Source organism: Lithobates pipiens, unplaced genomic scaffold (assembly GCF_037356315.1).
Source record: "Lithobates pipiens isolate NorthernLeopardFrog02 unplaced genomic scaffold, aLitPip1_a1.2 Scaffold_8, whole genome shotgun sequence".
Classification (NCBI taxonomy): domain Eukaryota; kingdom Metazoa; phylum Chordata; class Amphibia; order Anura; family Ranidae; genus Lithobates; species Lithobates pipiens.
The window spans coordinates 88,607,405-88,621,011 of record NW_027507903.1 but is presented as its reverse complement, the minus strand read 5'-3'; the positions used below and the strand labels follow the sequence as shown (position 1 = coordinate 88,621,011).

Sequence of the window (13,607 nt, the reverse complement as noted above, 5' to 3'; positions counted from 1 at the left end):
ATGGAAGTCTTAAAATCATGCAAACTTAATATTACAAATTGCATTGGCAATTCAGCGGATGGAGCAGCAAATATACAAGGCCAATACAATGGTTTCTCTTCCTGGCTGTCAACTGAATCACCAGTAGACATCTGCATTCGTTTTTGTCTGAATGCATTTTTGTCCGAATTTCGAGTATTTTTGTTATCGTTTTAACAAACGATAACGAACATGCAGAATCCGAAAACAGAAAGATCCGACATAAACAAATGTTTTATTTTCATAGGAGATTCGACATGACGCTGACAATAGCAATCTGTGTCCATCAAACCAGTGGTCGAATGTGCCTAACCTTAGCGCTATTAGTTCAAGATTATTCTACATAGAGAGAAAAGATTCAATTTTATAGAGACAATAGCAAAAAAGATTGAATGTGCCTAACCTAACTTTATTAGTACAAGATTATTTGACATAGAAAAGATTTGACATGAAGATTCGACGAAGCAGTCGCCGCGAGTGGACATTTTACGATCAAATGCTCGAATTCTATTGTTAGTTGACTAGTAATAATAATTAATAAATACAATTATTACTAGTGTCATACAACATTAGAATTCTACTATAGCTTGTAGGTGGAACATTCGACCAGAAAAACAGTTTAGCTGCTCCATCAAATCTTCTAAGAACATTTGATAGACACCATCAGCCTTCAATGACAGATTTGACCTTAATTATTTCGGATTTTTGGACGAATGCATTTTTTTATGAAATAAAATAAATGAATTTTGTGAGTAACTAAATAAATTAATTTTTTGGACGAAAATGAAATTGTGCACATGTCTAATCACCAGGGAAGATTCACATCTGGTGCTATGCACACATTCTGAATTTAATATTAGCAGATACAACAAAAGTGGCAGTTGAAAGTGCATCACTGTTCAGTTTGTTGAATGACATTGTTGTCTTTATTCGTGATTTTTATCAGCGCATGAATACCAGGGAACAAGTTAGCCAGGACCCTCACCATCAAAGAATTTCAGTAATTGGGGAAACGTGCTGGTGGTCAAAAGATTCTGCTCTATGAAAAGTGTTTGCGGAATTTTCAAATCTTGATTCTGCTTTGTTTCTTAGTCTGCTGTACACTTTGAGCAGAATCAAAGACAACATGTCATTGAAACCTGAGGTGCGTGTTAGAGCAAAATGTTATGCAGAATCCTTACTTAAAGAGGGATTCCACCTACAAAAAAAATATTAAAAGCCAACAGCTATAAATACTACAGCTGCTGACTTTTAATAAATGGACACTCACCTGTCCCAGGGTCCAGCGATGTCGGCAGCCGAGACCGATTGATCGCTCGGCTCTCGGCTGCTGCCGCCACCATTCTAGGTGAGGAAGTCAGGAAGTGAAGCGCTGCGGCTTCACTTCACGGTTCCCTACTGCGCATGTGCGAGTCGCGCAGTGCAATAGGAATGGTCCGCGCTGTCTCTGGGACCCGTGTGTGTCTCAGCAGACAGTGTGGCAGGACAGGAAGCAGCATAGACTCCCGTGGGAGTCTATGCCCGGAAGTGGGTGCAAATACCTGTCTTAGACAGGTATCTGCACCCCCTCCCCCCTGAAAGGTGCCAACTATGACACCGGGGGGGGGGGGTTTCTGATGAGCGAAAGTTCCACTTTAGGGTGGAACCCTGCTTTAAAAATGAAACCATTCTTACAGCTCAAATTTTTTCTGAGAATATTTGAATTGACAACACCATCGTCCAAATATCTGTAAAACAACTCAGATGGATATCTCAAAAGCTATTCAAATGGTACAGGGAACTAATGAAAAACTTAAAACAATTACACAAGATTTTGATTCCATACAAATGACTGCTGATAAGTTTGTTAAGTGGGCAAATGACAAGATTCTAGAAGAAGAAAGTTACCACCTAGAACAGGGATATGCAATTAGCGGACCTCCAGCTGTTGCAGAACTACAAGTCCCATGAGGCATAGCAAGAATCTGACGGCCACATGCAGAGGCATGATGGGACTTGTAGTTTTGCAACAGCTGGAGGTCCACTAATTGCATATCCCTGACCTAGAAGTATAGATCACTTTGCCTAAATAAGAATAAGAAAAAGAAAGTGAATGGCTGATGAGACTGTTGACGATGTAGCTGTTTCTGATGCTGTTTCAGCTTATAAGATATGTGTGCACAATGTATTCTTGGATACGGTCACAGAGAGCATGAATCACAGCTTTTTCTTCTGTGGGACTCTCTATGCTGACTTGGCTTGCTTGGAGCCAAACAACTTTTCTGATATTAAAAAAATCTCGACTTCAGGCATCAGCAATGGAAGAACTCAGCTAACGATTCGTTTGATTTGATGAGGAAGCAACATCAGAAAACTTTAGTCCCCAACTGGCAAATTTTGCAATGCAGAGGGACAGGCTGATATCATCACCTCTTGAAGAATATAAGAAGAATATAATATTGTAGAAGATTCATCTATGGAAAACCAGGAAAGCAAATTAACAGAGACAGAACTGGTCAACAAATCTTGACCAGTCAACAAATCTTGCATGCCATGTAAGAACTGTGCTATTTGCTGCTATAAGATTCTGCAGCGCTATAATTTGTTAACGGATGCCTATTATGTCATTGGTTTAGCTTACAAATTTTTGCTTACACTATCTTTTACTCAAGTCACCTGTGAAAGAAGTTTCTCCACGTTGAATTTTATTAAAACCTGTCTAGGAAATTCTGTATCTCAAGAGCATTTGAGCTCCTTGATGCTGATGGCAATCGAAAAGGATTTACTAATGAACCTTGATTCTGATGATGTCATTGACAGAGCTGCAGAAACCAGTGAATTTCTACGAAACTTGCTGATTCCTTAGTGCAGTTATTTTGTTCTGTGTTTTTGAGTATAAAAAAAAATACAAAAAAATTTAATATATTTTGCTATTTGTTATTGTATTGAATCGTTCATTAACCACTTCAGCCCCGTCCTGACCAGAGCACTTTTTGTGATTCGGCACTTCGTCGCTTTAACTGACAATTGCGCAGTCATGTGACATTGCACGCAAACAAAATTGATGTCCTTTTTTTTCCCACAAATTTCACCTCTGCGGTTTTTATTTTTTGCTCTATAAACAAAAAAAGAGTGACAATTTTGAAAAAAAAAGCAATATTTTCTACTTTTTGCTATAATAAATATCCCCCAAAAATATATAAAATAATTTTTTTTTTCCTTAGTTGAGGCCGATATGTATTCTTCTACGTATTTTTGGTAAACAAAAATCGCAATAAGAGTATATTGATTGGTTTGCGCAAAAGTTACAGCGTTTACAAAATAGGGGATAGTTTTATGGCATTTTTATTATAATTTTTTTATTACTAGTAATGGTGGTGATCTGTGATTTTTATCGGGACTGCGACATTATGGCTGACACTTCAGAAATTTTTTACACAAATTTGGGACCATTGTAATTTGGCAGTGAACAGGTTAACCACTAGGGGGCGATAAAGGGGTTAAGTGTGTCCTAGGGAGTGATTCTAACTGTGGGGGGGTGGGCTTCTAGTCATATGACAGCAATCACTGCTCTCGATGACAGAGCGCAGTGATCTCTGTCATGACACAAGCCAGAATGGGGGAGTTCCTTGTTTACATCGGCACTTCCTGTTCTGAGACTCACTGACACGATCGCCGAGAGACTGGCAAACCTCGAGTCCACTGGTCCCGCAGGCACGGTCACTCTGCACGCAGCAGGCGCGCGTGCGCCTGCTATCCCCAGCTCTTAGCCCTTGTACACACGGTCGGAAAATGTCCGATCGGACCATGTTGTTGGATAATCCGACCGTGTGTGGACTCCATCAGACTTTTTCCGTCGGAATGTCCGACCAACAAAGTTTGAGAGCTGGATATAAAATTTTCCGACAACATGATCCGATAGGACTTTGTCCGATCGTTTGTAGAGAATTCCGATTGGACAAAGTGCCACGCATGCTCAGATCAAATTACAAGACCAAAGATATTGGCTACTAGCCTGAATGTAGTCCCGTCGTAACGTACAAACGTCATCACGTTCTGAACGATCGGATTTTCCGACAACTTTGTCCGACCGTGTGTATGCAACACCAGTTCCGGACAAAATCCGTCAGAAAAAATCCAACAGATTTTGTTGTCGGAATGTCCGACCGTGTGTAAAAGGGCTTAGAGGGGACGTACAGGTACGCCCATTTTCCCACTGCTGTCATTGTGCCAACGTATATCGGTGTGCGGTGGTCATCAACTGGTTAAAGATGTTTCACCTTATATATTGCATTCATTCTATCATTTATTATCATATATTTACATAATTCCAACTGATTGACAAGTTACGGTGACTGAAGCTGGCTAAATATAACTAAAATGTATAGAGAAACCGGTTGTCATTATTTTAAATTGCTTTTTTTTTAAATGGGCTGCTCAGTTTAGAATGCCCGGGCCTATTCTTTGTCCCAGTCTGGGCCTGCTTACAATATACAGCACACGCAGTTCCAGTGCATTTTTGATACAATTTTCTAGGTTCCAGTACAGTTCTGTGCAGAACAAATGCAGCACATGCTACTTTTTTTTCTGCACTGGAAACTGACTGCACTGGTGTAAACTAGAGCCTTTGAAATACATGGAAAACACTGCATGCCTTTTTAGTGCAGAAAAAAAGTGCACTGAACTGCATCTGGTGTGAACTAGCACTCATGCCACGTACACACGTAGCGGACTTTCCGATGGACTTAGTCTGGCGGACTTCCCACCAGACTGTCCGTCGGACTTTCCGAACGGGCTACTTGCCCACACACGGCACTTTTTCAGCGGACTAATACGCCGTACTAAGTCCGCCGTACTATCCGCCCTACTTTTGAAATGAACGGACTCGCCCACACATGCGGAGGAAAGTCCGCTCATTTCGAGCAGGTCTCCAGGTAGGCAGGGCCCGCGAAGGAGACGTCGCTGGCCCCGCCGCCTGGTATGGACTTAAAGGGGAACCCCAACGCCGAAAAAAATCGGCGTGGGGGTTCCCCCCAGGTCCACATCAGACCCTTGTCTGAGCACGCTACCCGGCCGGCCAGGAAAGGGGGGGGACGAGCGAGCGCCCCCCCCTCCTGAGCCGTACCAGGCCGCATGCCCTCAACATGGGGGGTGCCTTATCGGAATCCGGGAGCCCCCTTTAATAAGGGGGCCCCCGGATACCGGCCCCCCACCCTATGTGAATGAGTATGGGGTACAATGTACCCCTACCCATTCACCTGTAAAATAAAGTACAAAAAAAACACAACACACAAGATAAAATTGTTTATTGCACAGCTCCGGGGGTCTTCCATCTTCGGGGGTCTTCTCGCCGGACTCCTCCGCTATCTTCTTGTAGCTCTTTTGCTAGCGGAGGAGCCCGGCTTTCTTCCTCGCCACCGGCCTCTTCTTCCGACTTTGGGGGTCTTGTCCCCCTCTTCGGTTCTTCTGCCGGGCCACCGCGCCTTCTTCTAGCTCTTTTACAGGCGGTGGCCCGGTCTTCTGTCGTCGCTGCCTTCCGTTTTTCTTCTCCTTCTTCTTCTCCTGGAGATGTTGACTCGACGTTCTCTCCAGCCGCAATGCCAGGGACGCGCTGCACGGCGACTTATATAGGGACAAGGGGCGGGGTCATCGGTCGATGTCACATGGGTTGATGTCACATGGGTTGATGTCACATGGCGACAGTCCCAGCATCCTCAGGGACTGTGACATCGTAAGGGGTGGGGTCACCATGTGACATCAACCCATGTGACATCCACCGATGACCCCTCCCCTTCTCCCTATATAAGTCGCCGCGCAGCGCGTCCCTGGCATTGCGGCTGGAGAGAACGTCGAGTCAACATCTCCAGGAGAAGAAGAAGGAGAAGAAGAACGGAAGGCGGCGGCGGCGACAACACCGCCTGTAAAAGAGCTAGAAGAAGGTGCGGTGGCCCAGCAGAAGAACCGAAGAGGGGGACAAGACCCCCGAAGTCGGAAGAAGAGGCCGGCGGTGAGGAAGGAAGCCGGGCTCCTCCGCTAGCAAAAGAGCTACAAGAAGATAGCGGAGGAGTCCGGCGAGAAGACCCCCGAAGACGGAAGACCCCCGGAGCTGTGCAATAAACTATTTTATCTTGTGTGTTGTGTTTTTTTTGTACTTTATTTTACAGGTGAATGGGTAGGGGTACATTGTACCCCATACTCATTCACATAGGGTGGGGGGCCGGTATCCGGGGGCCCCCTTATTAAAGGGGGCTCCCGGATTCCGATAAGCCCCCCGCCCGCAGACCCCGACAACCAACGGCCAGGGTTGTCGGGAAGAGGCCCTTGTCCTCATCAACACAGGGACAAGGTGCTTTGGGGTGGGGGGGCCGCGCGGCCCCCCCTTCCCCAAGGCACCCCCCATGTTGAGGGCACGCGGCCTGGCACGGCTCAGGAGGGGGACGCTCGCTCGTCCCCCCTTTTCCTGGCCGGCCGGGTAGCGTGTTCGGACAAGGGTCTGATGTGGACCTGGGGGGAACCCCCACACCGATTTTTTTCGGCGTTGGGGTTCCCCTTTAAGTCCATACCCGGCGGCGGGGCCAGCGACGTATCCTTCGCAGGCCCCGCCTACCTGGAGACCCACATGAAATGAGCGGACTTTTCTCCGGGCGGGAAAAGTCCGCTCATTTCAAAAGTACGAAATGCGAGTCCGGCGGGAAGATTGGAGTGCAAAACTACTTTCTAAGTCCGCCGTACTTTCGGGTCAAAAAAGTATGGCGGAGGCTACACACGGGGGGATTGTCCGGCGGACTTCAGTTTGCCGGACTTTTCCACCTGCTTGTTTGATCGTGTGTATGCGGCATCAGGCTACTTTCACACTGAGGCACTTTACAGGCGCTATAGTGCTTAAAATAGCGCCTGCAATGCGCCTGTAAAGCGCCTCTCCTGTCACTCCAGTATGAAAGCCCGAGGGCTTCCACACTGAAGCGGTGTGCTGGCAGGATGCTAAAAAAAGTCCTGCAAGCAGCATCTTAAGGCTCGATTCACACTAATGCGTTCTTGGATGCATTTTGCAGAAATGCAGGTATATTTTTTAACATGGGTTCCTATGGAACACGTTCACATCAACACCATTTTTTTTTTTTACATTTTGGAGTGGAGGTCCCCTTGAATCCATACTAGACTCAAGGGCCTGGTATGGATCTGAGGGGGGGACCCCACGCCGTCTTTTCTGATGATTTTTTTTTAGCCGCCAATTTTTTGGAAGCCCGCTGACAACTGATGACTCATCGGTTGTTAAGGACACGGTGGGCGGCTTCCCAGCCCCCTCCTTAGCAACCAGCTATATACAGTGTAACAAAAACTGCAAAAGGCAAACCACAGCAAAATCGCGGTTAAAAAGGTGTGTCCAAAAACGCAGCAAGCACTGCAAAAATCACTGCAGAGACGCTCAAAAGAAACATGCATAGGTGTGAAACGAGCCTTAGGAACGGTGTATACACTGCTCCTAAAGCACCCCTGCCCATTATAATCAATGGGCAGCGCTGCCAAAGCGCTGGCAAAGCAGCACTTTTAACTCTTTTTCGGCCAATAGCGGAGGTTAAAAGCGCCCCACTAGCGGCCGAAAAGCGAAGCTAAAATGATGGTAAAGTGCCACTAAAAAAAAAACGGCACTTTACCGCTGACGCTCCAGGCCTTTTATGTACATAGGGAGAAAAGAAAACCTTGGATATAAGGATACCAAGAAAAAATGAACTCCAAAGGGAAACACACAGCGGTGTAATAATCACAAATTAGAAAATATTTATTAATGAAATTTCCACAAAAAGGCAACCTTCACCACACCACAGTAAAAACCATTAAAGACAACGTTGTCAAAAATCTATTAAATACAAGGAAAAGGACCCGGGCTTTTGTGTACATAGAAAAAGTCTTAGATCTTTGAGTTCAGCTCATGATTAATGGGGGAAACACAAAAGTGTTGCGTTTATAATTTTGCTCAGTATATATAAAAATACTTTTTTTTTTCCCTATAGGTTATCTTTTTGTTGCTTATCTAAAAAGAGAAAGTGTTTGCTCAGTGGAATTTAACATTTAAGTTTAAATCTCTGGCAGTTACTTTCTGTGTCAATAGAACAGCATTTTTAAGTAAAACCTCTAAAAACATTTTAGACAAGTGACTTGAAAACTCTATTGAGTGTTGTGTCTTCAAGCACAAAATATGGTAAATATGACAGATTGTATTAACATCATTTTAAATGACATTAAAGTTAAGTACAGTTGAATTCAGAACCAGAAAAATGCACGGCTTTGCATATAGTTGTGTACTTCAATTGACACTTGACTGATATCCAGTTTTAATGTCGCTTTAAATAGTTTGTTTTGCGCCAAGCTGGCTCAAACATTTCTTACACTAACATGTGCGCCCGCTGGGCATGCTGTGTAAGCTGTATGTGGCCTCAGCTATATACAGTATACAGCCTTGTGTTCCGGGTGTGTGATGAGACCTTCTCGCCTCACTACTAGCACAGAATACAATTGGGCTCAGACTTTTATAAGCAGCTGTGTCTTATGAATAAATACCAAGCTTCTTCTGATTGGCTCGATAGTCGGAGAAGCAGGACGATGACATCACGTCCCTTGACTCATTTCATGATAGAATACAAAGCTGCCTTTGAATGAGACCTGGAAGGTATTCTTGCCCCCCCCCCCCCCCATCCAAACACAAGGCTGTATACTGTATGGAGATAAGGCTTACATGTTATTGTAAGAAATACACTAAATTGTCAAAAGTATTGGTACGCCTGCCTTTACACGCACATGAACTTTAATGGCATCCCAGTCTTAGTCCGTAGGGTTCAGTATTGAGTTGGCCCACCCTTTGCAGCTATATTAGCTGCAATTCTTCTGGGAAGGCTGTCCACAAGGTTTAGGAGTGTGTCTATGGGAACGTTTGACCATTCTTCCAGAAGCACATTTGTGAGGTCAAGCACTGATAAATTCATTCCAATGATGTTCTATGGGGTTGAGTTCAGGACTCTATGCAGGCCAGTCAAGTTCCTCAACCCCAAACTTGCTCATCCACACTATATTTCCAAAAATATGGGGCCATCCCTCCAAATCATTTGGTGGAGGGGGGCTTATGGTGTGTGGTTGTTTTTCAGAGGTTGGGCTTGGCCCCTTAGTTTCAGTGAAGGGAACTCTTAAGGCATCAGCATACCAAGACATTGTGGACAATTTGGGGATGGTCCCTTCCAATATGTTCCAATATGACTGCGCACCAGTGCACAAAGCAAGGTCCATAAAGACATGGATGAGCGAGTTTGGGGTGGAGGAACTTGACTGGCCAGCACAGAGTCCTGACCTCAACCCGATAGAACACCTTTGTGATGAATTAGTGCAGATTCTGCTAGCCAGGCCTTCTCATCGAACATCAGTGCCTGACCTCACAAATGCGCTTCTGGAAGAATGGTCAAACATTCCCATAGACACACTCCTAAACCTGGACAGCCTTCCCAGAAGAGCTGAAGCTGTTATAGCTTCAAAAGGCTGGGCCAACTCAATATTGAACCCTACGGACTAAGATTGGGAGGCCATTGAAGTTCATGTGCATGTAAAGGCAGGTGTCTCAATACTTTTAACAATATAGAGTAGTTTGTTTGGGCCAGCTTGGCCCAAACAATGCTCATTGCAAAACCTTTGCATAGAACATGTAAGTATAACATGTTTGTTGTTTAAAAAAAAATAAAAACTTTACCTTTACTATTAGGCCGCGTACACACGGCCGGACTGTTCGCCCAACCTTGTCCGCTGAACAGTGTTTGGGCGGACAGTCCGCTCGTGTGTGGGCTTTCAGCGGACAGTTTCAGCGGACAGTTGGACGGACAAAGTCTTTCGGAAATTCCGAAAAACTGTCCGCTGAAACTGTGTTTGAGCGAACAGTCCGCCCGTGTGTGGGGCTGTCCGCTGTACTTTCGAAATGAGCGGACTGTTCCCGCTCGGAAAGTCCGCCCATTTCGAGCGCGTGTACAGGTAGGCGGGGCCCGCGAAGGAGACGTCGCGGGCTCCGCCGCCTGGAATGGGCTTAAAGGGGAACCCCAACGCCGAAAAAAAACGGCGTGGGGGTTCCCCCAAAGTCCACACCAGACCCTTGTCCGAGCACGCTACCCGGCCGGCCAGGAAAGGGGGGCGAGCGAGCGCGCCCCCCCTCCTGAGCCGTACCAGGCCGCGTGCCCTCAACATGGGGGGTGCCTTGGGGAAGGGGGGGCCGCGTGGCCCCCCCACCCCAAAGCACCTTGTCCCCATGTTGATGAGGACAAGGGCCTCTTCCCGACAACCCTGGCCGTTGGTTGTCGGGGTCTGCGGGCGGGGGGCTTATCGGAATCCGGGAGCCCCCTTTAAGAAGGGGGCCCCCGGATACCGGCCCCCCACCCTATGTGAATGAGTATGGGGTACAATGTACCCCTACCCATTCACCTGTGAAATAAAGTACAAAAAAAAACACAACACAGGGAAAAAATATTTTATTGCACAGCTCCGGGGGTCTTCCGTCTTCGGGGGTCTTCTCGCCGGACTCCTCCGCTATGTGTGTGTAGCTCTTTTACTAGCGGAGGAGTCCGGCTTTCTTCCTCCCCGCCGCCGGCCTCTTCTCCCGACTTCGGGGGTCTTGTCCCCCTCTTCGGTTCTTCTGCCGGGCCACCGCGCCTTCTTGTAGCTCTTTTACAGGCGGTGGCCCGGTCTTCTGTCGCCGCTGCCTTCCGTTCTTCTGTCGCCGCCTTCGGTTCTTCTGCCGGGCCACCGCGCCTTCTTGTAGCTCTTTTACAGGCGGTGGCCCGGTCTTCTGTCGCCGCTGTCGCTGTCGCCGCCTTCCGTTCTTGTTCTTCTTCTTGTTCTTCTTCTTCTCCAGGCGATGTTGACACGTCGCTCCCTCCGGCCGGAATGCCAGGGACACGCTCCGCTGCCACTTATATAGTGACAATGGGGCGGTGTCACATGGTATATGTCACATGGGTTGGTCACATGGTGACCCCGCCCCCTTACGATGTCATAGTCCCCATGTGACATCAACCCATGTGACCAACCCATGTGACATATACCATGTGACCCCGCCCCATTGTCACTATATAAGTGACCGCACAGCGCGGCTCTGGCATTCCGGCCGGAGGGAGCGACGTGTCAACATCTCCTGGAGAAGAAGAAGAAGAACAAGAAGAACAAGAACGGAAGGCGGCGACAGCGGCGACAGAAGACCGGGCCACCGCCTGTAAAAGAGCTACAAGAAGGTGCGGTGGCCCGGCAGAAGAACCGAAGAGGGGGACAAGACCCCCGAAGTCGGGAGAAGAGGCCGGCGGCGGGGAGGAAGAAAGCCGGACTCCTCCGCTAGTAAAAGAGCTACACACACATAGCGGAGGAGTCCGGCGAGAAGACCCCCGAAGACGGAAGACCCCCGGAGCTGTGCAATAAAATATTTTTTCCCTGTGTTGTGTTTTTTTTTTGTACTTTATTTCACAGGTGAATGGGTAGGGGTACATTGTACCCCATACTCATTCATATAGGGTGGGGGGCCGGTATCCGGGGGCCCCCTTCTTAAAGGGGGCTCCCGGATTCCGATAAGCCCCCTGCCCGCAGACCCCGACAACCAACGGCCAGGGTTGTCGGGAAGAGGCCCTTGTCCTCATCAACATGGGGACAAGGTGCTTTGGGGTGGGGGGGCCGCGCGGCCCCCCCTTTTCCCAAGGCACCCCCCATGTTGAGGGCACGCGGCCTGGTACGGCTCAGGAGGGGGGGCGCGCTCGCTCGCCCCCCTTTCCTGGCCGGCCGGGTAGCGTGCTCGGACAAGGGTCTGGTGTGGACTTTGGGGGAACCCCCACGCCGTTTTTTTTCGGAGTTGGGGTTCCCCTTTAAGCCCATTCCAGGCGGCGGAGCCCGCGACGTCTCCTTCGCGGGCCCCGCCTACCTGTACACGCGCTGGAAATGGGCGGATTTGCCTCCGCCTTACGTGGGCGAGTCCGTTCATTTCAAAAGTTGAGCGGACTGTTTGGCAAACAGTTCGTTGAAACAGTCCGCTCGTGTGTGGGCAAGTCCGCTCATGCAAATTTTGAGCGGACTGTTTGCCGAAACTGTTTGACGAACAAGGTTGGGCAAACAGTCCGCGCGTGTGTACGCGGCCTTACTTTAAAGTAATAGTAAGGCTGGGCATCAGCTTGAAACTAATTCTTTAATAAAATAATGCTTATGATGGGTTCAAATTGCCAAGGAATCTTACAGAAGGCATATTTTTGTAGTTAATTGTTTAGGTTAAAAAAGATATCGGTATATTTTCTAAATGAGTAGTTTTATCCTTTTTACAATTATAGACCTCCCGCGAATTGCCCAATATGTTACCATACTCCCTTCAGACTGTTGAAGGCATCATCATCAGCAGTCCTATCAGGTTCCTGTATGACCTTACAATATGTCAACAGATTGGTATGACTTTACCTATATATAGCTAGGAAAATAACAGATTTTAAAAATAAGGGTTTTATCATATTTATTTATATAAAAATAGAAGTGGTTTTAAACTGAATTACGATCTATGGTCTATCTGATTCTCCTTTTATGATCTTTGCTGTACATATTTGATGTGAAGGTGAATGCAGGCTCTTGTTGGATTGGTACTAAGCTGGCTGGCCGCTGACCCCGTGGTGTTCATATTATTCATATTATTCATATGTGCTCATGAACTAATGCTGTAGTGCACATCTTTTACGAAGTGTGGTTCTACACTGGTGGTGGAACACTAAAGTTGGGACTGAAGTTGTAAAGTGGTGTTTTCACAGAATTCTACACTAGATATACAGTATACCGAATGTGAACTTTTAAATATTGTCACATTTCTCTTCAATAGTTTTTTATTATTTTATAGTAATGATAAGAATAACACACATTGTATACAATGTACGTCGTTTAGACATCAATGTATGTACTTAAAGCATAAAGGTTCACACAAAATTTGAACCTTTTCGGAACCCTCCCCTCCTCCGGTGTCACATTTTACACCTTTCGGGGGGGGGGGGGGGGGGGTACAGATACCTGTCTAAGACTGGTATTTGCACCCACTTCCAGGCATAGACTCCATGGGTCCCAGAGACAGCGTGGACCATTCTCATTGCGCTGCGCAACTCGCGCATGCGCAGTAGGGAACTGGGAAGTGAAGCCGCAACAATTCACTTCCTGATTCCCTCGCCAAGAGAGCCAAGCGATTGCTCGGCTTCAGCTGCCAACATCGCTGGACTCCAGGAAAGGTAAGTGTCCATTTATTAAAAGTCAGCAGCTGCAGTATTTGTAGCTGCTGGCTTTCAATAATTTTTTTTTTAGGTGAACTCCCTATTTAAATACAGAAATATGTGTCTACGGATGTGCTAACAGAAAATTCTACACAATAAACTGATGCAATAAATATAAGATATTGAATATTTGTAGCTACCGCTCCTCCAGGCAACCCCATTGCGATCATTATTTTTGTTGCCTGGGGGAGGTCTGCGTCGTGCTTCTGTGGTGTAACTTATAATTGATTAAATTAGGGTACTAGGATCTAATTTATTGCTGACTCACAATTATACTAAATGCAGTCTTAACTTGTCCAAGGAACT

General features: G+C 46.8%; 1 protein-coding gene across 1 annotated transcript in view; it reads right to left on the bottom strand.

Moving 5' to 3' along the window:
• Window positions 1-13,607, bottom strand: part of CHRFAM7A (CHRNA7 (exons 5-10) and FAM7A (exons A-E) fusion) — a 353,849-nt gene that overhangs the window by 246,413 nt on the left and 93,829 nt on the right. The window lies entirely within an intron of this gene.